The 26,994-nt window shown below is 36.9% G+C and overlaps 1 protein-coding gene across 6 annotated transcripts in view; it reads right to left on the minus strand.

The window, feature by feature from the left end:
* Nucleotides 1–26,994, minus strand: part of SERPINI1 (serpin family I member 1) — a 74,608-nt gene that overhangs the window by 39,976 nt on the left and 7,638 nt on the right. The window contains exons 2-3 of one of the 6 annotated variants that reach the window (XM_072752305.1): nucleotides 19,985–20,078; nucleotides 19,195–19,372 (exon numbers count right to left, since the gene is read on the minus strand). The exons of 2 other annotated variants lie outside the window; for them this stretch is intronic. The gene's annotated coding sequence lies outside the window, so the exon portion shown is untranslated. Of the gene's footprint in view, nucleotides 1–16,220; nucleotides 16,276–19,194; nucleotides 19,373–19,984; nucleotides 20,079–26,994 lie in introns of all 6 variants that reach the window. 3 more of the 6 variants (XM_072752306.1, XM_026007713.2, XM_026007714.2) reach the window with 3 other exon arrangements.

Raw genomic sequence — 26,994 nt, forward strand, 5'->3', positions numbered from 1 at the left:
TGGGCTCTTCATCGTCTTTGAACAACTTCTCAGCTCTCTAAGATGAAGATAATTGAGAGTGATGCAAATGATTCTTGTCTATAAAAATGCACAGCATACATGTACGATTGAATGTAATTGATTATTGCCCTGTGGATATTGACCAGTTTTGCATCTTTTAAGCAAATATGTTTCAGTATTCCTCTTGAGTTTATATATTCATCTGCTTTTTCGTTTCTCTAATGAATTGGTTCTAACAGCTTACTGATTCTCTCATTAGTTAATGACCTAAATAAAATCTTTGATATCTGTTCATTTTATATTTGAGAGTCAAGATTATAGCCTTTTAAAAGTAATTATCCTTTAATTTTAAAAATCCTCAACTCTTAGAAATTTTTCTTTCAAAAAATGTTTATTTTAATGGGATACTCCGGTGATCAGAGTAGGAAGAAACTGTATTAGTCTTCTTAATCACTGAATTTTCCTTAATTATTGGTCAAATTCATACTGTATCGATGGTACCCCAAAATAATCTAGGAGAACTCTGTGGCTTGGAATTACTGATCACATAGCAGCTAGCACCAAGCTGGCAGTGCTACAGGTCTAAAAATCTTGGGTATTTTGCCTGCATCCAAGAGTCAGGTAAGGCCTAGGAGAGTCAATGGTGGCTGCTCATTTAGGGACTAACCAGTCCTAGAATAAGTTGAGAAACAATGAAGGGAAGATGTGCTAAAACTCTCCAGAATTTCTAACATGCTTTGGTAAAATATAAATGTATTAAGTCTGAATTCCTCAGCAAAAAGAGAGAGGCTAATTGGAATGAAGATGTATTGTTGACTCACAAGATCTCCTCACAAGCTTCCAAGGAGATCTTTGGAGTTTTTTTGGCACCAAACTTCCTCTAACTAGTAGGAGATAAGGGTTATAAACTTTCAAGAACATTTCATAACAAAGATAACCTCTTGAGAAATTGTTTGACTTAATAAACATATGATGAACAAGTAAGTCTCTAGTCAAACATTTTCCCATGTTAGGCCATAACAAATCTCTAAAATCAAAACCAAAATACTCAATTATTTTGTGTCCTTCAAAAAGTTAGAAAAATGCAGTCCGTTAGCACTTTCTGCAATGACATAAATATTACATATGTATACATGTCTAATAAAGTAGCCATTTGCCACTTGTGGCTTTTGGGTGCTTGTAGTGTAGCCAATACAACTGAGAAACAAGTATTTTATTTTATTTAATTTTATTTAACTTCAGTAGCCATATATGTAGCTTGTGGTTCCCATATTTGACAAAACAGATCTAGAGAGAGGCCACACGGATCTACTCTTCATAACGTTGCTTCTTGACCAAATAGACCTAATACAAATGTTTAAAACAAAAACAGAAAAATTAGTAGCATGAGCTTGACAAAACAGGTCTCTTTTCATAAGATGTTTTATTTATAATCATACTCTTTTTTTTTTTTTTCCAAGAGATTTCAATTGATAAAGAGGCTCCATTTGGAATTCCAAAGCCTTTTGATTAAAGCAGGTGACTACTGGGGAAAATAAAGTCAATGCAAACAAACATCAGTGAGCTGGCGATCTGGCTCTTCTGGAAATGTGACTTGGGCTTTCCATAAAATGGTAATGAATAATTCTGTTTGGCACAAGCAGGGAGACTTTGTCCTTGCCAATGAATGACTTCCTTTGGAATACTGTCAGGAGAGCTAAACAAGTGACACACAAGCCCTAAGGCAAGATTCAGGGACTAGTTTCAGCAAGATGGGTGAAAAAGTCATCATCAATCAAGGTCATGTGTGGCTCAAGGCCATTTTGGAACTAAGCCAGGCATTAATGGTCTTAGCTTACCCATTAATGCTTTAAGAAATCCTTGCTGATTGCTCTTACCCAGCCTATGGGCTTAGCTGTTTAAAAGACTGCAGAATGTTCTTGCTGGAAACACCTTGATGAGACCCTCATTTTGGTGGTGAGGAAAGGAGTCGTTTGTACCAAACAACTTCTTGTACACAAAGGATGTTTAATGAGCTACTGCAGATGCTAAAAAGCATTAAAATTTTATTTTTAAAAAAGATTTTATTTATTCATGAGAGACACACACAGAGAGGCAGAGACATAGGCAGAGGGAGAAGTAGGTTCCCTGCAGGGAGCCTGATGTAGGATGGAATCCCAGATCACGACCTGAGCCAAAAGCAGAAGCTCAACCACTGAGCCACCCAGGTGCCCCTAAGAAACATATAAATTTTAAATGTGCATGTAATTCTAAGAATTCAATTCACTCATTCAATTTAATTAATTCATACAATAACTACTTATTCTTGACAACTACACACCAAGTCCTCTTTTAGGTGCTAGGGATACAGATGATAACAGAACGATACAAGAGATATGCTTTCATGATATTTTCCTTCAGGTATGAGGTATACATTCTTTAATAAAGGGATCTCTAGCTTGTTATTCAGAGCTTTAAAAATATTGGATTTCCTAACTTCTCAATATTAATATATTGCTTGTGTAGTAAAGTTTTTAGAAGCTGGACATATCCCTGAAAAGCTGAAAATACTCAGATATAAGGTTGCTTCTCAATTATTTTGTTAATGGAGGGAGTACTAGCCTAACTCACCCTCCAGTCATTCGCTAATGCTTGAGTATATCCTGAAGGGCTGGGAAAGGAGGTAATATACCCAGAGAAATTATTTAAAGAAAACATTCTCACAGAAAGACTTTCAGAGCATTCAGAGCCAGTTTTAAAGCTGTCTTGATAATGCACAGTCAGAACTGCAAATACAGTATTATAATGTGATTTCATTTATTTATTTGAGAGAGAGTCCCCCAGCATAAGTCAGGGTGGGGGGCTTCGGGGGAGCTCTGGGAAGAGGGAGGAGAAGCAAACTCCCTGTTGAACACAAAGCTGGCCTTGGGCTCCATCCAGCACCCCTGAGATCATGATCTGAGCCGAAGGCAGATGCTTAACTTGCTTAACCACCCAGGCGCCCCTAGACTCATGGGTTTCTAACACCAAGATGATCATAAAAGGGTATTAACATTAGGTCGAATTTTGTGAATTTGCCATTTTTATGTCAGTGTGGTCAAATATTGGTACGTTCATATGCTTCAGCCTATTTAGTGAGAATTTACTGTATCAGCCTGAAGATTATAACTTCCATATGCTGTTTTGCTACACTTTATTTCATACGGTTATTTCAGTGTTTTGAAAAGTCATCCTATCTCAGATTTTAGAAATGCATACTAGTTTAGAAATCTTGAGGAAAATTTCTTATGATTTTCTCTTAGAATTCTTTCGACTTTGTGCTAGAAATGCTAGAAACGGACAGAAAGAGCAGACACAAAACAGCAACCTAAATTAGGTGGCTCTTTCTTTAAAACAAAAAAACAAACAAAAAATACGTGTAGCTTACTTACTGTACCCTGGGGAAATTAAGTTACCTACATTATTTTCTAGACAGTCTTTTGCAGGACTACTATGGGGAAAATGAAAGAGAGAAAGAATGTGTCAAAAAATAATTTTGCTGTTTTGTTTTTTAATATTCCCATAAACGAAAAATACAAAATTACCTAGAATTCACTACTTTTGTGTTAAGGTTACCTGAAAATATCCACCTGTTAACTCTATTTATAAACCTGCCATACATATTGTTAATAGGGGGATTTCTAAAAAAAAGTCTGGTTTCCTCTTCCTGTTCATCACTGTCAGTGTCTGAAAAGGCAACTTGTAATTTGTACTGCAGAATGTGGGCAAACAAGTAAAACATTAAGAAGATATAAAAAAGCTCCATGAAAGTATTCTGGTTACATTTCCCTATAATTTTAAGAACCACATTTACAATATAATAACAGCTTTAGGAAGTGTGTAGAAAGATGAATTAAGGAAATCAGCCAATATTAATATCAGATGTGAAAGAAAAAGAAAGAGAGAGAAGAAAAAGTTTGGGGAGATAGTGTACTTCTCCTGCACAAAGCAGTTTCAAGCAATCCAACTAGCAATCAATCCCTCTCACTTTCAGAAATCTGGAGACCTGGATTTAATTATTTTCTACTGAATCTCTTCTAAGTTTAATGGTCCTCACTGACAGGAAATGGTCTCTTACCAAGCTCCTCACACACAGTAGCTCAAGGCTTCTCCCATCGTTAGGCAGGTAAAATGGGAGGGATGGTTTATGGATCTTATGTTGAGCACCAGCGCTCACTGCCCTGGCACCCCCGTGGGGGTGTGTCACTCTCCTTAGTTAACCACTGAAGGATCCCAGAAGCATCCTGGTGCAACGCAGGCAAGGATGTCAGCTTTTCACTTTGTTCACTTAGGGTCCACTTCTTCCTTGTCTTAAACGTCATTGAAAGTTAAAGCTAGGTGTGTCAGAAATTTCAGAAAATATTTTTAGGACTCCAAGATATGTGTCAGGATCTACCTTGCAAATGACTTGTCTATAAGTAAATTAGAATAAAATGAAACAGTTCTCTCAAGTTGACTTTTTAAGAAATACATACAGATAATTGGCCCTGCAGAGAATGACTGAATGATGGGCATCAAGTTGGTATGAGCCCCATAGATTTGACACTGAAACAGATCTATAGGTCTATCTTTTAAATACACAGTTTAGTCCCATTAAGAAAAACAACGAGAGTCAAAGCTCAACTTGAGTTAAGCTCAAGAGGCTACTCAAATAGGACGTCATATTTTCTCATTTCTAGTATTGCTTGAGAGTCTACTTGTGAGGGCCTGTGAGCTAGAAGGCTAGGGAATTGTTAATAAAATTCAAGAATATGCTAGGAATATCTAAATTTCAAAATGAAAAGAGAAATTTCTTTCTATAAAATAGATCCTCTGACCTCAGTTTTCTCCCCAGAGACCAATTAATTCCGGGAATCCTACAGCTGAAATCATATAATGGATCAGTCGCCTATACATAATAACAAATTATTGCTAATCCACCTAACAAGCAGGAAAGCAACCCCATTTTGCAGATTAAGAAACTGAAACTGAGTAAGATATTTTCACCATGTTCACAAGGCTTACGAAGGAGTGAAAAGGGGATCTGAGCTTTATCTGAAGGCTTCAAAGTCATGTTATTTTAAAAAAGATTTTATTTATTTATTTGAGAGAGAGAGAGAGAGAGAGAGCGTGGGAGGAAGGGCAAGGGTAGGGGAGAAAGACAAGCAGAGTCTCCGAGTGGGAGCCCAACATGGGGCTCAATCTTGGGAATGTGAGATTGTGACCTGAGCTGAAATCAAGAGTTGGCCGCTTAACCAACTGAGTCACCCAGGGCCCCCCACCCCGTGCTATTTTCACTAGGCCTTGCTGCCCCAGTTGGATGGGACTTAGATGTCTCTTGGTCTACTTCTCGTACTGAATGCAGGAATCTCCACAGACTGACTCTACTTAAATTCTTTGTATATATGTCAAGTTTGTGTTTGTGTGTATGTGGGACATGCCAGTTTTTGATTGGCTTCCGTGCTGGTAAGGTATCTTGAAATGTTTAGATGCAATCTCATTCCTTTTAACATATTGATCTTATGTTTGCTACATAATGCTACAACAGGCTTTAAGCATAAAATAAATTAGGATCTTAACTGTGATATAGTATATTACAATACTTCAACTTTTTAAACTATAAAAAAGCTAAGTCAGTAACACATTCACAGGCAACAAATTTCAAAAGACATGAAAAGGCTTATAGTGAAGACCTTCTATCTCCTATCCCCTAGTCAGTCAGTTTCTCTTGGTGTGTGTGTGTATATATATATATATATATATATATATATAGCCCCTTTTCTTTCTTACAGAAATAATAATATACATCCTATTTATACTGGTTTGCAATTTCATTTTTTCATTTAGCAATATATCTTGAAAACTATTTGATATCATTACATAAAGAGCTTCCTCATTTTATTTCATTTATTTAATTTTTAGCAGCTTCGGAGCATTTTACTGAATGGATATGGCATAATTTACTTGATTAGTCTTCTACCAATAGGAATTTAGATTATTGCAATCTTTTGCTTTTATAAATATTGAGGTAATGACTAATTTCAGAAATATATCATTTCCCAGGTGTGCAATTATCTCTGTCCTGCAAGTTTCTCGAAGTTAAATTGCTAGGTTAAAAGACACAAGTACTTACCACTTTGATCAATATTGCCTAACTGCCCTCCATTGAAGTTGTATCCTTAAAAACCCTGGGAATATACTTAGAAAGAAATAAGGAAGACCTATACAAAAGAAAAATTGAAATGCTGCTGAAAAATAGACACAAAAAAATGAAAATGTTTCATCTCCTGTGTAACTCACTGCCTAAAATAAGGACAGATGAACATGTTAAACAACACCATAGGGGGAGAGTCAGCAAGATCCAGGCAGTGAGAAACTGCGCAGGACAAATGAGTCAGTTTCAACAAGTAAAATACAGGAATAGAGGGCAGGGAGCTGGGGAGGCAGGAAGCCAGTAGCTTCAAAGAAACTTCAGAGACATATCAACAGATTGCAATGCCTGGCTTTTATTTGGATACTGGTTGAAACAAACAAACATACATGATTAAAAAATCATGTATGGTGTAATGAGACAATGGGGGAAATGACTGGGATAAATGGAAATGGACATCATAGATAGAACTATTCAAGATCATAAAGATATTACTCTATACATTTAGTGCAATTTCAATAAAATAGTAACCTTTAAAATTATACAAGCCATTCTAAAATTCACATAGAAAAAATTAAGCAAGAATACAAAAAAAAAAAAAAAAACCTGGGGAAAAGATAACAGTGATGAAATACTAAAATGCATTTAAAAACTATAATAATTAGAACAGAGTGGTGAGGGGCGCCTGGGTGTTCAGTAGTTGAAAGTCTGCCTTTGGCTCAGGTTGTGATTCTGCAGTCCTGGGATCAAGTCCCACATCAAACTCCCGGCAGACAGCCTGCTTCTCCCTCTGCCTGTGTCTCTGCCTCTCATGAATAAATAAATAAAATCTTAAAAAAAAAAAAAGAGAATGGTAAGAAATATAATTAAGTATATGATAAAACTTGGCATGTCTAATCGGTGGAATAAGAGATCATTCAGTAAGTGCTAACTAGTGTTGGAAGAATAGAATATCTATATATTAAAAAATAAAGATAAGTACTTTGTACTTTAAATTGAAATATGTACCAGATGGGTCAAACTTTAAAAGCTAAAATGAAAAAAAAAAAAAAAGTTAAAATGAAAGCTTTGAAATTCCAAGGAGAAATCCTGGGAACTTACAAATATATTCATATATCAGTATACATACATACACATATATTTTCCATACATATGAGCATGTATATATAATATATATATGTGTATATGTTACATCTATGTGTGTTGTGTGTGTGTGTGTGTGTGTATATATATATATATATATATATATGTGGGGGGGGCATATGTACTATTTAAAGATTTAAAGATATATTACACACACATGGTGTTGAATTAGAAAAGGCCTAAGTGTGTCAAAGACCAGGAGCCATTAAAGAAAAGATTAATATGACTATAGGCGAGAATAAAAAATCTGTACAGCAAAAACCACATGAGTAAAGTCACAGGCAAGTGGCAAACTAAAAAATCTCAGATTACAGATAAAATGATAATTTTCCTACTTTATACAAGACCTCTATAAATCAATAAAACAACAACAAAAACAACATAAAACCCTATAGAAAATTAGGCAAAGGACATGAATAGATCTTTGGCCAAAAAGATATTTAAAAAGTTTTTAGAGATGCCTGGGTGGCTCGGTGGTTGAACATCTGCTTTTGGCTCAGGGCATGATCCCGGGGTCCTGGGATCAAGTCCCACACTGGGCTCCCTGCATGGACCTTGCTTCTCCCTCTCCCTGTGTCTCTGCCTCTCTCTCTGTGTCTCTCATGAATAAATAAATAAAATCTTAAAAAAGAAAAAAAGAAAAACTGGAACAATCTTGTAAGTTTTTAAAAACAGTAAAAAATAAAAATCCATAAAGATACACACTTAGTATTGAAGCTCGTATACTTAACTCAGAAGGGCATACCTTGGTCCCTACACCAGAATATTTACTTTTATTTTATATACAATCCTAACAAAAATGTTTGTTTTGTTTTGGTTCCCTAGCTTTAGCAAAAAACAAAAACAAAAACAAAAACCAGAGAAAAAGGCTGCTGGAGACAAGCATATTTACTTTAGGAAGAAGCCACAAAAATGTTGGTCTATAGCAGATGAGAAACTATGCAGATCTGACATAAAGACTTAAAGCCTAGGACCTAATTTACTAGCACATTTCCTATGAGAATCATGGTATTACTGCAGCACCCAGTGCAAGATATTCATGAGGATGCCCTTCAGCCATCTCCAAAATAATTCTTACTCTGTTTAGTACATCCCTCCATATGGGATGTCTGATAGATGTCTGGTAAGCTACCATAAGCCATCATAAACAAAATATTGGGATATTTACCAAGATCCATTTCATTTGTCTGGAAAACTCAATTGTACAGAAAAACAAATTTCTCCTGGGACACAACTAACCGCGGTATTACCGTAGTTTAAAAGACAAATAATAAATTGTCATTGGTGTGCTTATGTTTTTTTTTACCCCACAGGTCAGATTTTCCAGGCTTCAATAATTCTGAATTGAATGAAACCTAACTTACCTTGTGATTACTTACTAAGGAATAGTTCTGTGGGTTTATAACCTTATCGCAGAACATGTCGTATTTCAAAATTACTTGCCTTAATGTAATTACGTTAATGAAATGAAATTATGTTCATATTTGAATCTGCATGGCTTCATAACGGCAGCAGTCAGCATCATCTGCCGATGGCTCTCTGCAGCATCTGTGGCAGGAAGGCTCTCCTTGGTTGTGGTTCTTTTGATGTACCCTCACTTTTTAGCAATGCACATGGTTGGCATTTTAAAAGTCTTCACGGATTTTTTTTATTTTTTATTTTTTTTGCAATTAAGCCACTCTTGTAGGCAACAATAGGTGTCCTCAGAGGGACGAGTTACTTTGAAACTGAGAGTCTCGTATGCTTAGATAGTGTGTGTGTGGCCTCTAAGGATCATTAATATCATTAATGTGAGGCAAAAGTCCCAGACTAAATGGCTTCTGGGGAAGTATAATTTATTCAGAATGACATGACTCTAAAATGTTTTTATAACCTAATATTAAAAAGGGAGCTAATAAAACTATTTCTCTAAATCAGCACTTCCCAGCGTGTGGTCTGGCGACTTGAGCATCAGAATTTCCCAGGAGAGGAGGAGAACGCAGGGTAGGGGCCACATCAGCAGCCTCATGAATCAGAAATTCTAGATACGGGCCCCAGGATTTTTAAGAGATATTTCAGGGGATTGTTTGATGTCCTCAAGTATGAAAACCAAGTTGGTGGGATGCCAACGAGGATATGCCCATCAGTGGAAGTGAAGTGAAAACAAGCCTGATGAGAGTGAGCTATGGAGGAATGGGGTGAGAGGGTCAAGGAACTGAACAAACACAGCCCCTTTGAAGAACAAAATCCGGCAGTATTAGATGGAGATGTAGTCACTAGAGGGTCTACTTTGTTTGCTTGTTTGTTTGAGGTACAAGAGAAAACAGGATGCTTATCTCCTAGTACCAACCCCCTGCCTCCCCAGAGAGGGGGGATTGACGATTCAGGAGTTCAGGAGGGGGCTGTGCCAGGAGTGGTGCTGTGAGGAGAGAGGATGAGCACCTGCGTCCAGGTAGGGGGTGACCTTGCACAGAAGCACAGATAATTCATCTATAGACACGGGAGAAAAGGCAAAGTGTGTGGGTACAGATGCCTTTGGGTGGGGACCTGTGGTAGCAGGAGCCTGGAAGATTTTTAACAGGTTCCCTTTTCTCCACGAAATAGGATGTAAGGTCATTGGCTGAGAACAAGCCGGGAAGCAGGTGCTGGAGAACCTGCCTTCAGAACATTTTCCACTGAATTTACTCGTATATAAGCACTGTGCTTGGTATTTCTGCTGAAACATATGGAAATATCTTACGCACATGCTCTTGCCAAGGCCGCGTTACTCATCTTTGGTTAGAATTAGCTTGGAAAGTAAACTGTGCAAGTAATGAATTTTGAAAAATAAATTAATACAGATTGAAAACCTTCTTCTCTGCTCCCACTTGTACTGTAAATTTATTCCCTCAAAATTATTTCATGTTCTGAATATCATTGAGGAATTTAGTAGATCGCTGAGCTGCACCCCAGAAGTGGGTTTCCAACCATAATTTAATTGGAAGGGTTGTAACTAAGTTTGGCCATATGGGACTGCCAGATGTAATCAATGCGATATAAGTTTGAAGAAGACATTATTGAGAGTGTCTAAGCACATTTTATAAGCAATGAAAGCTATCATTTATGCAACAGAAATCACTCTAATGTCTTATGAAATTAGGACACCAGTGGAATATGTAAGTGTTAGAGGGTTAATGTAGATCAAGTAATTTTGGTTGAAAGATAACACACTATTTAAAGACAAACGTAAGTCAGATAATGCAGGTGTTACTTACCACTCCTCCACCCTAACACATTCATCAAATTTGTAAGGCTAACACGGCTTCAAGATTTTTATACTAACACAGTTAATGGTACATTTGGAACCTGATACAATTGGGATTTTAATTTTATTAAAGAGAATCTGGGCAAGTTCTTTAGCCATTAAGTAGAGGCCCACAAAAGTTTTTAATCCGGGGCCAATGAATAGCTTTAACACACTGACATCGCTACCCCTGAACTTCTAGCTTGTTATTTGGACTCTTCAAGACTTGAAGGTGCTGCGGCTCAGTGGCTAATCTTGCAATGAATAAACTTAAAACAAAACTGTGATTCCCCAAAGCCTATTATTCAAAAAATCAAAGGCAGGCGCAGAAAAACAACAAAAATGATACCTGAGTAAACCATAGAAGCAGCATTGTTTTCTCCCCCTCCAGCTTAGGCTGAAGAGGGCTCTTGTGCAAGCGAAGAGTTCATCTGCATTAACTGTGGTCCGGGAGTAAATGTTGCACATAAAAAAAAGTATTAAATCTTGCTGAAATACGGATGCATATATTTCGTAGGCTATCAGAACAATAGCACTCCAGAGCTAAAGATTCAAGACTGCCCACCATTCAGAGATTAATCATCTGATCTTATTCTCCCTGAACTTGGCCACTGTTCTTTGCAGAACTGTGGGGGAATAAAAACTGAAATGTTAACACCTTAAATCATCATGATGTTGAACTCATGCCCTGCACAGGCGAATGAGAACACAGGTGTGAAACCCATGAGGAAAGGCAAATTCGGATCCTTAGAACTGTGTCATCTTTGGCCACACTAGATAAATTCAGGAAGGATGTTCCACTTAAGTAATCCATACAGTTTAAGTAGCTTAAGGATTTTAAAGCAGTCAAGACTGCACATGTGCGCACATGCGCGTGTACGTATACACACACACCCCCCATGCACACTTTAGAGCAAGGCTACCAGAACTGAAGACTCTCCTGCTACCAGCTTATGAATTTTCAGCCCAGGGGCACAGCGCAGGAGGATTGGAGGCCTGACCTACTCTCTGGTCAGTTGCCTTCTACTGCCCTGGTGTCAGGACAGCTTATGATGAGCTCCAAAGCCAGGTAGGTGGGTCCTCTCTAGACTTTGGTTATCTAGCTGGTGGGTGGCTCTTCTCCAACCAGAACCATTATGACTTTAGTAAGATCTGATTGATGGCACCCCACAGGGGAATTGATGAGCCTAGCCAGCTGGACTACAGAGATACTCGGGTAGCAAGATTAATTTAAGCTTGCCAGTGAAGCAGGACGTCAGTGGGTTCTAAAACAATCCCCAGAGCCAAGTTACTATGAAGAAACTAAAGTTGACTTTTCAACCGTCTGTAAGTGGCCTTTCACTGGTGCATGGGCACTAAATGTTCAGAGAAGTAATAAACTGGACCGTGAGGCTGCTAGGCTTCAAGGCCAATGCTGTTGTGTCGGCTGCCGTCTTTTGATGCTGAGTTACTACTGTTCCTACTTAGAATGATATATTTCCAGCCCTTTTCACCTGGCTACCTTCTATTGTTCCTTCAAAAATCACCTCGTTGGAGTCGCCCACCTCCCCCCAAAAGTCATTTCCACTTTTGTATGCATAGTGTTCAGTGCAGGGTTTTGGCTGGAAGATTCTAAACAAATGTTTGTTGAATGACAGAGTAATAGAGAAATAGCTATGTTTGTGGACTATGAATGACAAGACACTGGATTAAGAGTGGGGAGACTTGAACTTGAGCTCTAACTCTACCGTTCACTAAGCAGCACATCTTTCCCTCTTGATGTTTCCATGTCTATTAAGCGGGAATCATAGTGCCTTCTCCATCTTCGTGGTAAAGTGGTTATGAGAACAAAGGGGCTGTGGTGAGAACAAGGAATCTAACAGAACATCTGGATCTCTAATAAGTAGCCTTGGGCAAATCGCTGGAACAGCTGGCATGTATTTCCTATGTCAAGTGTAGATCAAAAAATTTCCTTATCTCAGGCTTGGTTGATAAAGGGCCATTCAAAATATCAGAGTGTTATGGTCTTCCTGTTTATTTAAAAAATATTTTCAAATTTTTTCTTATTTTTTTATATAAATTTATTTTTCATTGGTGTTCAATTTGCCAACATATAGAATAACACCCAGTGCTCATCCCGTCAAGTGCCCACCTCAGTGCCCATCACCCAGTCTCCCCCAACCCCCGCCAACCTCCCCTTCCACCACCCCTAGTTCGTTTCCCAGAGTTGGGAGTCTTTCATGTTCTCTCTGATATTTCCCACTCATTTTTTCTTCTTTCCCCTTTATTCCCTTTCACTATTTTTTATATTCCCCAAATGAATGAGACCATATAATGTTTGTCCTTCTCCAACTGACTTATTTCACTCATCATAATACCCTCCAGTTCCATCCATGTCGAAGCAAATGGTGGGTATCTGTCGTTTCTAATGGCTAAGTAATAGTCCATTGTATACATAAACCAATTTTAGATATACATAGACGTTAAAAAGAAGGTAGAGTTCCCATATATCTACCCTCTACCCAGGTTACCTAGTTTCCCTGAATGCTAACATCTTATATATAACTGATGCACAATCATCAAAACCAGGAGATTAATTTTGATATGTTGCTATTAACTTATGTATACACCTTATTCAGATTTTTCTAATTATTCCACTAATGTCCTTTTTCTGGTCTTGGATTCTATCTGGGGTCTCACACTGCATGTAGCTGTCATATCTTCTTAGTCTCTTCCTCTTGTGTGTGTGTGTATGCGTGAGTGTGCACATGAATGGGTGGTGGGCAGGGCAGGGGGAGAGAGAGAGAGAGAATCCCAAGCAGGATCCACTCCCAGTGCAGAGTGCAGAGCCTAATGTAATGCTCAGTCTCACAACCCTGAGATTATGACCTGAGCCAAAATCAAGAGTCAGGTGGTTAACCAACTGAGCCACCCAGTGGCCCAGTCTCCTCCAATTTTTTTAAAAAAGTATCTTATGGGTAGATATATTAAGACTGCAAATAACCTATTTCTCAACATATTTTTGGCCACTAATTTTCACATCCATTGATTATTCTCTTTTTAAAAAAATATTTATTTGTTCATGAGAAACACACAGAGAGAGAGGCAGAGACACAGGCAGAAGGAGAAGCAGGCTTCCTGTGGGGAACCAGATGTGGGACTCGATCCCAAGACCCCAGGATCACAACCTGAGCTGAAGGCAGATGCGCAACCAGGCGTCCCTCCATTGATTATTCTTATCTACAACGATTAACACAGTGTTCGCCAAATGGTGTTTTTTCTACTTCCATTATTTTTTGTACATTAATTGGAATTCTACTGTAAGAAAGAGCTATCCCTTTTCTCTCGTTTACTTATATATTCCAATTATTTATTTGTATCAGTATGGATGCATAGGCACTTATTTTATTCCATGGGTTATATAGTCCCTTGCTATCATTATTTTGCCTTTCAGATTGTCGTACATTTGCTATGGCCTTTTTAGATGGCTCAACTTTCACAGATCAATACCTTGCAAAAATCAATCTACCCCAAGAAATGCCAGTTTGGAGATGTGGCATATGAGAAAAAAGTTAAAATGTCTAACTAAAAAAAAAAAAAAAAAATGTCTGGGGTATCAAGGACACAGGGATCCAGACATCCAGATGTGTGTGTGTGTGTGTGTGTGTGAGACAGAGAGCAAGAGCAAGAGAGAGCGAGTGGGAGAGATTATCATCAGTTTAGCCTACTTTATAAACTTTTTGAAAACAGATAAAGCCAGCCTTGAGTATGATTTGTGCAATGTAAATCCCTGTGCAACAGACAGGTGATCGTGATTGTTCATAAAGTCACTTACTAATTCATCACACAGACTTCTACTTTGAATGTTTAATATGTCCCTAGCACTGTGCAAACACCACGGATATAAGCAACAATTACATATTGTCTTTAGTGACCTTGAGGTTCAGTAGAGCTGAGGTCCTTTCGAAAAGCTGAAATGTTCCAGGTTGGTGGTAGGAAAAGCTTTTGGCTTTATCAGTAAAATAGGAGGGTTAGTCTCTACCTTTAAGATTCTTTTCAGCAGTAAAGTCATTTGATACTGTGATTCCCTAACTTGATTATTTAAAAATTGCTGTTCCATGTGCCTTTCTCTCAAAATATTCTAATCAGTAATAGATGCACTTTTCTCTTTAATAAATCCTTTCTAGCTATTTAAATACTCACTGAATCTCACAGAGCTGATCCCCTATGGGTGGAAAACCTCATTTACATACAGCCCCAGACTCTATCTTTCATGCTGAGGCTTAGACTTGTGACATACGAAGAGTCAGTGGAGACTCAGAATACATTATTTTTAAAGCCAGAGACGGACAGTTGGTTGCATATTGCAGTTACTTAGTTTTCTTTTGATTAACGGAAATCAAATAGCTAATCTAAATCATTATAGTGGTAGACTAGAAATTGCTTTTATGGCTATGGTTGCCATATTAATTACAAGGGGCATTTGCCTCTCTACCTCTTCCAAAATCAGAAAGATGTCTTATGACTGATGGCCAGATACACTTACTTGGAAGTTTAATTTTTTAAAAAATCAGAAAAACTAACAGCTACTTGTTTTAATAGCTAATAATAGCTAGTACTATAATCTCAGAGGTTACAGAGAGGTAAAAAACATGATATTTTAAAGATATTTTAAAGAAGACTATGTCACATCAAATTCACATTTTATATTTACTACAACTTCAAATATGAACAATGGTACTGGTCTGCATTGTACAAGGTGCCAGTCCTAACCACAGGCTTCTTCTAGTTCCCTCTCTCCCAACATTTTAATCTAAAAAACAGGTCTTTTTATAAAGTATAACAATACCACAATGAGCTCTTTTGAAGGAGTCTAATACTGTCATTTAAGTTTTTTAAAACGAGAATGTATTTTCACATGTAAATTAAGAATATTAAATCTATCAGCATCATTGGTTACTTATCTATTCCACATCAGAGGTGACTGGGGTGTTGCAGATAAAATCTTAACTTACTCTAAAAGGAGGTCAAGTTAGAGGGATTACCGCAATACCATGTGCTTTCTGTGCTTTCTTTCAGTTTCTTAATGAGGAAGTGCTTCCAGACTACTGTCCTGAAACACATCATGGATTAAAATATTAAAATGTATCCTTCTGGGGGATCCCCAGGTGGTTCAGCAGTTTAGCGTCTGCCTTCGGCCCAGGGTGGGATCCTGGGATCCCGGGATCGAGTCTCATGTCGGGCTCCCTGCATGGAGCCTGTTTCTCCTTCTGCCTCTCTCTCTCTGTCTCTCGTGAATAAATAAATAAAATCTTTAAAAAAATGTATCCTTCTTCCCTTTACAGATATACTTATATGTAGATGGGGGTTCTATGTGTAATGCTTAAAGGAGGGGTATGACCCAGCATCCTGCTAGGCTGGAAAGGAATAGATTTGCTGAATGAATATATTTCAAAAATACCAGTTCAGATAACAGAATGGCACACTGTGCTGCCTCAGGCTGCAGGAAAGTTATCAAAGATGTTTGTGAACAGCAGGAAAGAAGGAAAAGAAGTAACTCAGGAAGGCCAACGAGGTTAGGTGGTCAGTGACAGGGAAAGAAAAAAAAAATGTGAGGGGGAATCCAGGAAGCACACAACTACTGGGACCTGGGGGTGGATGCCAGGGACAGGACAGGGTCAGTTTTACCTTGAAATCCAGGGGTGGGTGGGCATGCAGACCAGGAATGAAAGACTGAGAAATCCTAAAGTGGAAGGAAATGAAAGGATTTAGCTGTTCAAATCTGGGAGCACCATAGAGTGGCAGCAGGAAAATGACAAATGCTACAACTTGCTACAACTCCAGGGAATCATACGGGTACGTTCGATTAACTTCTCCTCTTGAATATAGGTCTCCCAGAAGTAGTTTTACTGCTAATGGATTCATCTGATTAGTGGACACTCCCAGGGTGTCCCCGAGATGTGTAAATTCATTTTTTGCACTGTGGATTTTCTTAAAGCCGGGTCATAAACCTTAATGTTATTCTATGTTGACATTTAAAATATTCAAATTTGAACAGCCTCCGTATACTATAGAAAGAACAGCTTTATGCTAGAAACTGCAATTTATGAAAATATATGCTCCACAGAAGTAGGGCACTTCGAATTGCTTAAATATTTCAATTGCATAAATAATCCAAATGCTTGTAAACATTTTACAATCATAGACCAGTAGAGGGCTTTCAGGGGCACTTTCATCTATTCTAATTGCTGAAGTTGTGTCTTGTAGTTGGGGGGTCTGGCTGGGATGTGTGGCTCTATTGGTTGATGAATTCTCACTGCCCCAATTTCTGGAATTTGTGGACATTCTGTGGCAATTCTAACCCTCATCCTTCTCTCTTGCCTGGATTTCATGCCTAATTAACTGATATAAAAATGACTGCAGAGCTCACAAATGCTTAAACTGAGATAAAACAAAGGTAAATGTGGCATAACTGAGTCTCTTCTGCTCGGTCACTGGAAGTATAAATAGTTCCCTTGAAAAAGGAGTGTGAAGTAAGGTTCATATGTGATATCAGAGAGGAAAAAAATCTACTCTCTTGCCCCCTTCCCCTTGTCTAAAAAAAAAAAAAAATCAAATTAAATTATGGGCTAGCACCTGTCTTTAGAATTAAATCCAAGCTAATAGATCCAGAGGACCATTTTATCAGGCACATATTCTGGTATTTCTCATCAACAGAAAGACAGTAGCATTGCTACATAATCATTGCAGTTCCATATATATATATACATATATATATATATGGAACATACCTAGAGATGTGGATAAACACACACACACTTGACTAACAACATTAACAGTCTTCTGATATACAGCCCTTATTTATCAGATATTCCAGTGCTATTGGTTCTAGGCAGGTGTTTCTTAACTTTTGCTTTAGCACACCTGAGGAACAGGACATACTCAAGAACAGCCACTCTGTAGTAGGCAGTGGAGGTGAGGTGAGTGAAGTTTAGGTAGTTTGAAAAAAAAAAACCTCAACAGTTATTCTAATACACCCACCTCAATGACCTTCATTCTCATCTCTGTGGGAGCCCAGGGCTTTAGAGAATAAGTGGTGTAAAAAAAAAAAAAAAAAAAAATATATATATATATATATTTCTGATCTATCTATATATATTTATCAGAATTACATTTTGAAGAAGACATTAGGTTTTCTGGCATTTATTGAGTACCTGCTATATACTAGGCACTTACTATGTTTTTCTTTTTCTTTTTTTTTTCTTTTAAATTAAACCCCTCAGTGTCATGAGGCAAGAACTGCAAACGAAGGAACAGTTCATTCATTCAACAAATATTTATTAAGCGTCTACTATTTACCACTTTTCTAGCTGTTGGGGATACAGTAGTGAACAAGAGAAAGTATCTGCTTTCAAAAGCTTACAATTCAGGGCCTCAGAGAAGTTTTGCTAACTCACAGGAAATGAAGACGAGATCTGGGAGCAGCCCGTGTTCCAAGTCCATATACCGTACTTCCAGAAGGCTGTCATAGCACAACCTCTTCTGAACAATCTGGTCTTCTCCAAGGACAAACATCCAAGACAGATTGTTTTTCACCTTAAGCAGGTAGCATGTACTATGTTCTGGGCCCTCACAGTGGTGAACATAGCAGACAAGGCCCTGCCTCTTCGAGTTAACACCAAGCAAAGAAATATACATGGAAACACCGAATTGCAAACTGTGTTAAGTGCAATGAATAAAACATACTGTGCTATATGAAAGCCTCACGGGGGCTTACATCATATTGGAGAGGGGATCAGGGTAGGCCTCTCTGAGGGATGAGGCTGAGAGCTGAAGGTAAATCAGAGTTAAAGAGGGAAGCAGTATTCCAGACAGAGGGAATAACATGAAGGCCCGAGGGCAGGAAAGAGCTTTGTGACTGTTGAATGGAAAGAAAACAGTGAACAAAAGGGAAAAGAGGAGGCCAGCTTCAGTAGCAAGAGGCTAGATCATAATATGGGCTTGTAGGTAGAAAGGATGTTGTGTTTTCTCCGAAATCTATAACAATTTAAGAAGCTGATGTTTATAGGATGGACTATAGGGAGTCCAGAGTAGAAGCCTAGACAAACTGAGACAAACTGAGTGGTTATTACAACAATCTAGGTGAAAGGAGATAGTAGCTGTATTGATGTAGGTAGAAAAAGGAGCAGACCAATTCTGGACATTCTTATTAAGAGAGAGACTAGACAGGAGACATAGGTAACAGAAAGGAAAGATGGTTCTGGGGTTCTCCTAGACCACTTGGGTGGGTGAGAGTACCCTTCTCCAGATGGAGAAGGTTGGACCAAAACCAGAGAGGGGTAAGAAGTCATAAGGAATTTGCTTTGGTTAGGTAATTCTGAGATGCCTACAGGACATCCACTTTGGGAGTTAGGGAAGCTGTCAGATAAACAAGGTTAGAGTTTAGAGTACAGGTCTGGGACAGAGATGTATTTGGGAATTGTCAGCATTATAAGACTATCAGGATGGATGAGATTTCCTGGGGAGTGTGAGGGAGATGGCCTATGGCCAAGCTCTAGGAAATTCCATTATGTACAAGACTTGGGAGGTGAAAGAGAGAAAATTATCATCCATGTGAGAAGAGGGCCTGGCAAAAAGGACACAAGGCATGTTTATTACTCACCTAGAAACAAAATTGTATTTTAGTCTCTCTTGACCAACACATTCCAGTTTGGAACAGTACTAGGTAGGCTGGAATAGCTGATGTATTAGGTTGAACCGTGTGAATAGGTTTTTTTTTTTTTTTTTCCTCTTTGGTAGGTCAAAAACAGTCAACACTTGGCAACTTCATGAAGTTCAACCTAATACAAACACAATTTGCAACAAAATCCATTTAAATCATGGGATAGGATGCAGTTCTAAAATGTTGCCCTTTCATATGTGAGACGTAATCTTACATCAGAGGCTCCTCTATTACCTTAGAAATGGCAAAAGACATGAAAACAAATCATACACGCTAATGCTACTTACCACTTACCAATTAGTTCTACCCTGACAATCAAGCTGACAGCCTGAAAATGCCACTGACAACCTATCCCCATATTCTTGATAACCCCAGTAATGGTATTCCCTGGTAAGTGCATTCAGCAGGGTAAGCACTTGCGATTTCACACGTCTCCAATTTTCCGTCTGGCTTAAGAAAAAATCTCTTCACTGAGTTGTCAAGGCATGTGCCCTTCTGACAACTGCACTTTCTTAGTTTTACAGGGGTTTTTTTTTCCCTCTCATTTATATCACTGAGAGGGTTTACACCATTGATTCATTGTTAATCTGTCTATACATAAAAATTAAATAGTAAACAGTCATTTAAACAGTTTATTGGAAGTAAACAGGCTCTGAATAGGGCTTAAGGGCCTAACAAATAAATAAAGTGACTTTCACAGCAACACATTTGGCTGGGTCATGAAGCTTACTTCATAGGTTCTGAGGTTTGGTGTTTTGGTAGGAATTCTGGGTCCATTTGATAAATGAGATCTTCCTGTTAAAGGTTTTCATTTACAACTTATTCTGATGGGGAGAAAGAAGAAAACATTTCTTAAAATATCAGCTGCTGTACTATTAAACAAATACATAAAGAGAAACTTGTGGTTTTAAGTTGTCAGCCTTACAATCAAATGCTTGCCTTTACTCGTATGAAGACAGTAATTACTCTGGTTTATTATATATTGTTACTGATTCTCAGTGATGGATTGATCATTCATGCTAGTTAGCTAGCTGAACGTTATATTTCTATAAGGGTAAAGTACATAAATACATGTTTTGTGGCACTTAAGAAGCAGGTATCAAACCAAAAACTAAAATTTTCCAATTAAGGTGACATAAAAGGGAGGTGATATGAGCATAAACTAGAGCAACCACAATAATTTTAGGACTGAAAAGAGAGGAAATGAAATAGTATTTTAATTAGACTTCTTTGCTCTATAGGCAAAAGGAAATTTTTACATAGTATCGATGTCTCCATAAGCCATTACTTTTTATAAATATGAACTAAACTGAATGAGGATGAATAAATACAGCTTTAAATAAATAAAAAAATTAAATAAATAAATAAATTTGAATAAAGACAAACAGATTTAAATACTTCAGTAGATTCGTAATCGTGACTATCTTTTTAGGTTTCTGAATTTATAGTTTAACGTGGTAAAGAGCATATTAAAATCCTCCCATCTTAACCATTTTTAAGGGCAAGCAATTGTTACTTTTTGAACAATTATTCAGACTCATGACTTTCTTAGTCATTCTTCCTTAGCCACTTCCCTTACCTCATTCCAGGGGTCACAAATTGAAATGCCTACAAGAGGTGGGGAGCACAAGGTAAATGACCCTAAGCTGCTCCATATAAGAAGAGAAATGGTGGTGATTATGGAAAACTGGTATTTAAATAAGTAAACACACACACACACACACACACACACACATAACTTACCTGTGGGCTGACTTCCGACTTGTTTTGTAATCTCTGTACCATAGCTATAACACACAGGACAAACACTGCCGTGTTCTCCAAATTTTCCCTGAATCTCCATCATCATTACTGCCATCTCTGGGTCAGCAACTTGCTTCTGCTTCTTCCCAAGTCCATTTCTGTCCTCTTTTTATTTTTTATACGTTTATTCACTCATTTCCCTTGAATCCAGATCTGATACCAAGGCCATACTTTCATCTCTAGATTGTTTTATGTATTTTAATTCTACACAATCAGTACAAATAGGCTCATGTCATGGCTATTAAATGTTCAGTAGGAATCACATCTTTACCAATATAAAATACCCTTTTCCACCAAATTAAAACCCTTGCCTTGAATTGCCTTTTAAAAATATGGCCACACTGTATTTTTAAATTAATCTTTGTCTATTAGTGTTTTGCCATCTTTTGACTTTAAACTGGTAGCATTTTGCCTAGCCTTGTCTCTTTTAAAAACCAATAGTTTGATTTTGTTTTTCACCCAGCATGGTAATTTCTACCTTTCCATAAAAGACTAAATCTATTGGTAATTTTAGTATAAGTGTTTAGCACTTTGTCATGCTTATCTTTTACTCTTTGCATTGATCGTGTTCCTTTCCTATGTTCTGAAATATATATTTTCTATGAATGTGAAGAAAAAAACATCTACTGAATCCATGATGTATACAATAAGGCATTTAATACACTTTCTCATATAGCCTCCTGAGTTTTTGAAGTGATCTGAAATATTTGATCCAGAATACAATTATTAACTTTTTCCTACTATAGGAATCTTATTTCATAAGAATTAATTTTAACATCTTGTTTTAAAACAACAGTAGCAACTATATAAATGTCATTTGTTTCATTATTTCATAGTCCCAATCTTGAATTCTTGATTATCATTATTTGGCAAGTATGTATGCATTTTTTGTTGTTGGTGGTGATGGTGGTATATGTGTCTTTGTATGCCTAAAAGATTGGTTTTTTTTTTTTTTTTTTTTTGTTCTCATGCACATTGAATCACAACCCAGCTGGATAAGCAGTTTTGAATCATAAATGTATTCCATTGCAATTCTGTACACAGTGGTCTACTGCCTTCATTACTAAATGCTGCAGAAGACAAATCTAATGACAAGATGATTTCCACTCCCTTTATTTTTACTTGCAGTTCTTTAGGTTCTCCTTCCTCTTCATTTTAAAATAAAAATTAACAAATGAAAAAACAACTTTAACAAAGTATGGCTAGACCTTGGTCTCTATTTGCTAATTTTACCTGGTGTTCTGTGACAAAATTATATAAGATGAGACTATTTCCTTCTATTTTGTCTGCAAGACTGGGTTCCTTATAATTCAGTCTTCTATAACTCTTCCTTATATATATATTTTTCAATTTTATAATATACAGTTGGCCTATGAACAATGTGAAAGTTAGGGGTTCTGACCTCTGTATGGTTGAAAATCTGTGTATAACTTCTGACTCCTCCGAAACTTAACTACAAATAGTCTACTGTTGTTCAAAAGCCTTACGGATAACTTAAACAGTCGATTAATACAAACTTTGTATATATTTATGTACTGTATTCTTTCAATAAACCTAGAAAAAGAATATATTAAGAAAATCAGAAGGAAAATACATTTGTAGTACTATATTTATCAAAAAGACCTGTAAGTGAACCTGTGCAGTTCAAACTTGTGTTGTTCAAGGGTTAACTATACTCACATTTTTACATGCACATTTTTAAAGTATATAGTTCAATGGGTTTTAATATATTCATTAAGCTGTACCATCCCACTATTTATTTTTGGAACATTTCATCATCCCAGAAAGAAACCTTATAACCATTAGAACTGATCCTACATTTCCCATGTCCCTTGGTATTAACCTATTTTGTCTTTATGGATTTGCCTATTCTGAATATTTTATAGAAAACATAGCCTGTTGTGTCTTTTTTTTTTTTTTTTTTTTTTTTAGCCTACTGTTTTCAAGAGACATTCACATTGTAGCATCTTTCAGTTCTTCATTCCTTTTTATGGTCAAATAATATCCCATTGTTTGGCTACACATTTTATTCATTCATTGAGCGCCTTTTAGTTTTTAGAAGGGGGAGGGGAAGAGAATCTTTTTTTTTTTTTTTAAAGATTTTATTTATTTATTCATGAGAGACAGAGAGAGAGAGAAGCAGAGACATAGGCAGAGGGAGAAGCAGGCTCCTTGCGGGGAGCCCGATGCGGGACTAGATCCCAGGACCCCGGGATCATGCCTTGAGCCAAAGGCAGATAGATGCTCAACTCCTGAGCCATCCAGGCATCCCAAGGAGACAGAGAATCTTAAGCAGGTTCCACTCCCAGCACAAAGCCCAACACGGGACTCCATCTCACAACACCTGATATCATGATCTGAGCCGAAATCAAGAATCAACACTTAACTGACTGAGCTACCCAGGCACCCTTTTACACTGCTTTTTGACTATTAATAATGCTTCTATGGAACATTTGTGTACAAGTTTTCATTGGACCTATTTTTTTTCAATTCTATAGGCATATGCCTAGAACGTAATTAATAGGTCATATACTAACTATATGGTTGACATTTTGAGTACTGGCTAAATTGTTTCTCAATGTGGCTGCACCACTTTGTATTTCCACCAGGAATTTATGAAGGTTTAATTTTCTCCACATCCTAGTACTTGTTACTCTTTTCTAGTTTATATCTAATGGATATGAAGTAGTATCTCATTGTAGTTTTTGATTTCCCTCTTCTTAGTGACCAATATTATGTATCTTTTCATTTGCTTATTGGGCATCTGCGTATCTTCAGAAAGAAATATCTATGCAAATCTTTTGCTTAATTTTTTATTTTTGAATTATATATATATAAAAACAGTTCTCTATGCCCTTGGCTGTCTCTTCTCAAATATTTGATTTACAAATATTTAAGCACTTTCTGTGGTTTGTCTTCTCATTTTGTCTTTTTAATCACAAAAATTTTAAATTTGATGAAGTTCAATCCGTATTTTGTCACTGTGCTTTTGGTGTCATATCTAAGAACCTATTGACTAATGCAAGGTGATGACAACTTGCTCCTGTTTTCTTTGAAGTATTTTATAATTTTAGCTCTTATGTTTAGGCCTGTGATCTATTTTGAGTCACAGTTTTTGTACATGGCGTGAGGTGGGCCCAATTTCATGCTTTGCAGGTGGATGTCCATTTTTTTTTTTAAGATTTATTTATTTATTTATGAGAATAGAGGAGAGGCAGAGACACAGGCAGAGGCTCCCTGTGGGGAGCCTGATGTGATTCCAGATCCCAGGATCTCACCCTGAGCTGAAGATAGACACTTAACTGCTGAGCCACCCATGCATCCCCAGTTGTTTCAGTATTATTTGCTGAAGACTATCTCTTGTCAAACATCAATTGACCATAAATGTAAGAGTTTGTTTCTGGACTCTCAATACTGCTCCACTAATAAATATATGGTTGGGTACACTGCATTTTCACATAAATTTTAAAATCACCTTGTCAATTTTTTCAAAAAAGATCTATTTTTATTAATTGGATCTACAGATTTGGGAAATAGCACCATCTTAACACAATATTGAGTGTTTCAATCCATAAACATAAGATATCTTTCAATTTATTTAGGTCTTTTTAAAACTCTTTTAGTGATATTTTGTACATCATTTTATGTTTTTGGTATAAGTCTTTACTTTCTAAGTATTTAATATATTTTGATGCTATTTTATTTTTCTTAACTTTGTTTTTGGAAGTTCTTTGCTGGTATATAAAAATACAATTGATGTCTTTATATCCTGCAACTTTGCTGAACTTATTAGTTCTAATAGTTTTGTGTGTGTGTGTGTAAGGCCTTTCTAGAGTTGTCTATATGTAAGACCATTTTATCTGTGAATAAAGATAGATTTACTTCTCCCTTTCCAATCTGGATGTTTTTATTTCTTTTTCTTGCCTCATTACCCTGGCCAGAATCTCTAGCACAATGTTGACTAGACGGTGAGAGCAAACATCCTTCTTATTCTTGATCATAAAGTAAAATATTCATTCTTTCACCATTAAAAATGGTATTAGCTGTTGGGTTTTGCATATATCCTTTATTAGGGGAGGAGATTTTCTATTCCTAGTTTGTTAAGTATTTTCATCATGAAAATGTGTTAAATGCTGTAACTTTTATTCTATTGATGTGGTATATAACACTGATTGATTTTCAAATTAAACCAACCTTGCATTCTTGGAATGAATCCTACTTGATTACGGTACATAATTTTTATTTGTTGCCAGATTTGATTTGCCAGTATTTTGTTGAGGATTTCTGAGTATATATTCATATTTTCTTTCTTTTTTTTCCTGTTTTGGTAATAATTTGCCCATTTCATCTCAGTTATATAATTAATACCATGTAATTTATCATAGTATTCCCGAATAATCTTTTATTTCTACAAGATTGGTAGTGATGTCTCTTCTTTAGAATATTCACTTTTAAATACACTTTCTTCTAAATTCGAATAGTCTCTTAGCTTCTTTCTTAATTGACTGACATGGCTTCCTACAATATTTACTATGTTGTTCATATACTTTTTTTTTTTTTTTTTTTAAAGAGAGAGGACAGAGACATAGGCAGAGGGAGAAGCAGGCTCCCTGCAAGGAGTCTGATGTGGGACTCGATCCCAGACTCTGGGATCATGCCCTGAGCCAAAGGCAGATGCTCAACCACAGAGCCACCGAGGCGTCTCTATGCTGTTCATTCTTAAATGTATTTTTTTTTAAAGGTTTTTATTTATTTGAGAGACAGAGAGTGAATGAGTGAGAGAGAGCATGAGGGGGGGAAAGGGCAGAGGGAGAGGGAGAAGCAGGCTCTCTGCTGAGCAGGGAGCCCGATGCAGGTCTTGATCCGGGGACTCTGGGTTCATGACTTGAGCTTCAGACACTCAACCGACTGAGCCACCCAGGCACCTCTCTTAATTGTATTTTAAAGTTTGCACTTTACTTTTCCATATATTGAGGTTGTTTCACTTTTATGTTATTCTCATTATACCTATACAATATTTTGTGCAATACTTGAAAATTTTTTACAATTAGATGATACCATTTCCAGTTTCCTGAACATTTATTTTAGCAGTAGGATGTACTTAAATTTAGAGTTTTTAGTTTTCATTTGAATTAAGTTATAGTTCACTTAAAATAATAAATCATAACAAAATAAAATCTATCATTTAATAAAATAACATTTATGAACACGCCAGATATTCTGCAATGCACTTTGTATGAAATCTCATTATACCAACATAAATAGCCTTTGAGTCAAGTTACAGTTTACAAAACCAAATTTGAATCCAGTTTTGTTGGACTGCAGAGCCCACATTCTTTAACTAATGGTTGACAAACTTTTTTAAAAGGGCCAGATAGGAAATAGTTTAGGCTCTGGGCCCTGTGGTCTTTGTCACAATGATTCAACTCTGCTGTTGTATCAAGAAAGCAATCTTCATGATATGTAAATGCTGGGCATAGCTGTGTTTCAATAGAATTTGATTTATAAAAAAAGTAGTGTGCCTGTAGGCACAGTATGCCACCTTGTGCTCCTAACCAACACCCCACACTGCCCTACTTCTTTCTCAGAGCCATCCCGATTGCCACATTAGATCAATTTCTTCTGCTTCTGGGCTTCTACTATAGCAGCTGTTGTAATACCAGTTTTAAGTCACATATTTTTATGTAAATGTGTTTTTATATAAATGTGTCTCCCAATGTCTTCTTTTATTTACTGTATTAAAAGATTATGCCAAGGAGTAAATGTCTTAATACAGTTTGTTCTATCTCTCTAAGGTACCCAAACCCATACTACAAATTGTAAAAGTAGTTTAATATCTCTGATTAGGAGGGGTTTTTATGTTGAAAGAATATGTATTTGTTTCCATTTTCTTATTTTCAACTTTTCCCTCAGACTTTCCTAACCTCAAGGAATCAC

The sequence above is a fragment of the Vulpes vulpes genome, chromosome 3 (genome assembly GCF_048418805.1).
Source record: "Vulpes vulpes isolate BD-2025 chromosome 3, VulVul3, whole genome shotgun sequence".
In the NCBI taxonomy this organism is placed as follows: Eukaryota; Metazoa; Chordata; class Mammalia; order Carnivora; family Canidae; genus Vulpes; species Vulpes vulpes.